This window comes from Grammomys surdaster, unplaced genomic scaffold, assembly GCF_004785775.1.
Source record: "Grammomys surdaster isolate TR1022 unplaced genomic scaffold, NIH_TR_1.0 98, whole genome shotgun sequence".
NCBI classification, from domain to species: Eukaryota; Metazoa; Chordata; class Mammalia; order Rodentia; family Muridae; genus Grammomys; species Grammomys surdaster.
In genome coordinates, this window is record NW_021604577.1 from 12,725,129 (window position 1) to 12,729,296 (window position 4,168).

At 39.3% G+C, this 4,168-nt stretch overlaps 1 pseudogene; it reads right to left on the minus strand.

The window, feature by feature from the left end:
* Positions 1-2,279: 2,279 nt before the first annotated feature.
* On the minus strand, positions 2,280-3,348 carry LOC114633430 (annotated as a pseudogene).
* Positions 3,349-4,168: the final 820 nt, after the last annotated feature.

Here is a 4,168-nt window from a genome sequence, read left to right on the forward strand (position 1 = left end):
ATTTAGACTATTGAAATAATAATAACAATGATGATGATGATGGTGATGATGATGGTGATGATGATGATGATAAACAATGAAGAGTTCACAGGTGACTAAAGACATGCATTAGGATAAAAAGGCAATCTCTTGAGAAAACTGACCTACTGAAATTTATCTATTTTAATGAATATTCTTAATTGAGAATGCTTTGCATTAAGATCCACACATTTTTTTTTCAATAAGACAAACTTTAAAAAAAAAATCAGTCAGCATTGCGGAGAAGAAACAGCAGGTGTATAACACGAAAGCTGACTCATAAGCTGCTTCTGATGGAAGGGGAGAGGGTTATGTACATAGAAGCATCAGGATGAAACTGAGTTGATCTTTCTCTCCTGTTAACACTTTTACTAGAAGAAAAAAATGTCAAAGTAAGTCATATTCGGTAAATAACAAGTCCTAATTTAATAATAAATAAATAGGTAACAACAATATTAAATTGTTCAGTGCTAGACTGAGAATAATAAATTATTATGGATGCTAAATTTTGAAGCCAGGGTATATTTGAAATGATTAGTTTCTCTGAAGAGTTGCTTTAAAAAAAACAGTTATCAAATGTCAGCTTATGTTGGTGAGGATGTGGAATAAAGAGAACGTTTATTCATTACTGGTGGAGGTGCAGGCTCATACAGCCACTGTGGGAGTTAGTGTAGCAGCTCCCTAGGAACACAGGAGTTGATCCAGCTACAGCACTCAGGCATACACTCATGGGACACTTCATCCTACCACAGAGACACCTGTTCAACCGTGTTCACTGCTGCTCTATTCATAATAGCCAGAAACTGGAAACAACCTAGATGTCCCTCAACAGAAGAATGGATAAAGAAAATGTGGTACATTTATACAATAGACTTTTATTCAGCCACTTAGAAATAAAATCATGAAATTCACAGATAAATGGATGGAACTAGAAAAACTCATCCTCAGAAAGGTAACCAAGATCTAGAAAAAAAATATATGGTATGTATTCACTTATGTGTAGATATTAGCTGTGAAGACAATGACAAAGCATAGAACATGGGGGTCAGGTATAGAGTGGGGGACTAGAGGGTACCTCTCTAGGAAAGGGAAGTGAAACTGATAGTTATGAATGGATGGAAAGAGACTGGAGAGAGGGGATCAAACAGAGAGGGGGAGGGGAAAGGTGATAGGAATGGAATGCAGAGAGAGAAAGCTAAACTTGAGGGGCATTGAGGGGTACTGTGGAAACCTAATTCAGTAGTAGCTTCCTAGAGAATATGGTGTATAGATGAAAGAAATCTAAATGAAGTTACCAAAATAATGGAAGAGACACTAACACAACGGACCATCTCTGGTCATCAGATGAAGTTTCCCAGTACTGGGCAGGATTAGATTACGTCTAATTGAGTTGTTAGCCAAAGAAAAGAAATTGGGTAAGACGCAGGAGGAATTGGAGGAAAGAGAGAAATGTGTAGAAATGAAGTAAATACAGTACTCATATATGAAATTATCTAAAGATGTTTTAATTAAATTAAAAGAACCTGGTTAATTTTACTGTTGGTTAACATACCATTACTCTACATTATGTATATCCTGCAATTAAGATAATGTCCTTTTACGGTAAAAATATCCAAATGCCAAATTAATAATTAATTAATTTTAAAATAAATCAATTGTATTCCGTGAGACTTCCTTAACAGTAGCAGATGTCATTGCTTTTCAATGACTTTATTAATATGGATATTTAAGATCAAATTGTAAAGTTCATCAACACCATTTGATTGAATAGCTATCCTAAGAACTAATTTTATAACATAACTTTTAACCACCCTCATGGGACGGTTCAATAATAGGATTTCTATTATTGAAAAATGCATTTTAGTCTTCATTAGCAAATTAACTGAACTTAACAGACTAAGAATTATCTCACAAAGGAATCAGAGAAAAGCGTCTATAAAACCATCTTTAAAATGTTATTATACCATCCTAAGAAACATAATTATATGTTCTTCATTCATTCATTATGCTGCCCCTGCTAATTAACAGTAGATTCAATATAAGAGAAATAACATCCTAAAAAAATCTTTTTTGTGGGTGCATTGAACTTTATTGATGGTATTCATGAGAATAGGGTTCTCTAGGCCCCTCTCATTATTGTGGGAGATCTGGGATGGAAACTGTGAGGGAGATGCTCAGTGTTGGGGACAGGGACTCCTCAGCATCCGAGGGCCTCTCTCTTGTTCTCAGTGTCCTTGCTGCGGTGAATGGTCCAGGGTTTCTTACCCCTTGGAGGACATGTAGGCCATGAGGTTCACCACTGTCTTGCTGTAGCCATATTGATTGTCATACCAGGAAATGAGCTTTACAAAGTTGTCACTGAGAGCAATCCCAGCCCCAACATCAAAGCTGGAGGAGTGGGAGTTACTGTTGAAGTCGCAGGAGAAAATCTGGTCCTCAGTGTAGCCCAGGATGCCCTTTAGTGGGCCCTCAGATGCCTGCTTCACCACCTTCTTAAGGTCATCATACTTGGTAGGTTTCTCCAGGTGGGATGTCAGATCCAGGACAGATATACTGGGATGCAGGGCTCTGGGGAGGAACATAGAAGACCATGCCAGTGAGCTTCCCATTCAGCTCTGGGATTACCTTTGCCACAATCCTGGCAGCACCAGCCGATGGAGGAATGATGTTCTGGGAAGCCCCACAACCATCATGCCACAGCTTTTCAGAGGGATCATCCACAATCTTCTGAGTGTCAGTGGTGGCATGGACTATAGTCATGAGTCATTTCACAATGCAAAAATTGTCATGAATGACCTTGGCCAGGGGCCTAGGCAGTGACAATCTTGAGCGAGTTGTCATACTTCTCATGGTTCACACCCATCACAGATATGAGGGCATTAGCAGAAGGGGCGGAAACTATGATCCTTTTGGCCCCACCCTTCACACAGGCCTCGGCCTTCTCCATGGTGATGAAGACACCAGTAGACTCCACAACATTCTCAGCACCAGAATCACCCCATTTGATGTTAATGGGATCTTGCTCTTGGAAGATGGTGATGGGCTTCCTGTAAATGACAAGCTTCCCATTCTCAGCCTTGACTTGCCATGGGTAGAGTCATACTGGAACATGTAGATCATGTAGCTGAGGTCAATGAAGGGGTCATTGATGGCAACAATCTCCACTTTGCCAGATACAGAAGAGAAGCCAACCCTGGCAACCAGGTGCCCAATATTTGCCCAGGTGCAAATCCGTTCTCTTCCACATTCATCATTCTGTCTGTGGGATGAGGTTGGCACTGCATAAGAAGATGAGGCTGTTTCTGGAACATGGAGGAACCCTAAAAACATCTTTTAAACAAAAGTTTCAAATAGGAATTTCCGTGAGAAAAGAACACTCTAAGTCACAGTTTTTATGACTAAGTTACAGTTAAAAAATAAATCAAATCTTGAATAATGACCGATCATTGAAGAGAAGGGACCATTTTGACTCTAGGTCCATGAGATGCAGGTGTATTTCAGCACCCCTAATTCTAGAAGAGTGTCTTTATCACATCCCAGAATTCCTAAGAATTCTGGAAAAGGCCAAGAGTTATCTGACTGTCCCTCCCATACTTTCAAAAATTGCTTTTAGAATTTGTCTGACTTCCTTGAGAGGTCTAGATGGCCCACAGTTTTGAAGAGTATGACGCTTTATCTGGCTATCTGAAGTTGCCTTACCAAGTTCCTGCTCCTGGATTCTTCAAGTGACTCATTTGGTAACTCTGGGTGTCCTTGAAAACTCAGCAGAATTTTTCACCTGCAATTTAAAACCAAATTCATCTGTTTTCTTTCTTGCAGATACGGTTGGTATAGGGAGTCTAAATCAAGTTCTTGTGTAATTTGTGATTCTTTGTGTAATGAAGTTAAGTTCCCTGGGAAAATTAAATTCAAACTTTGCATAATTCAATATTAAAGTCTGGGCATCCTTGATCCAAAAACCCCAAACCTGAAATGCTCCAAAGTTGGAAATTTTTTTAATATCATGTGAGCCTTACAATGTTTCAGATTTTAGGGCCTGGGCGATTGCTCAGGGCAGGACAAGAGAATGAATAACACTTGCCATGTAGGTATGAGGACCTGAGTACAAATCCCCAGGATCCACAGGAAAGCTGATGTAATATTACAGACG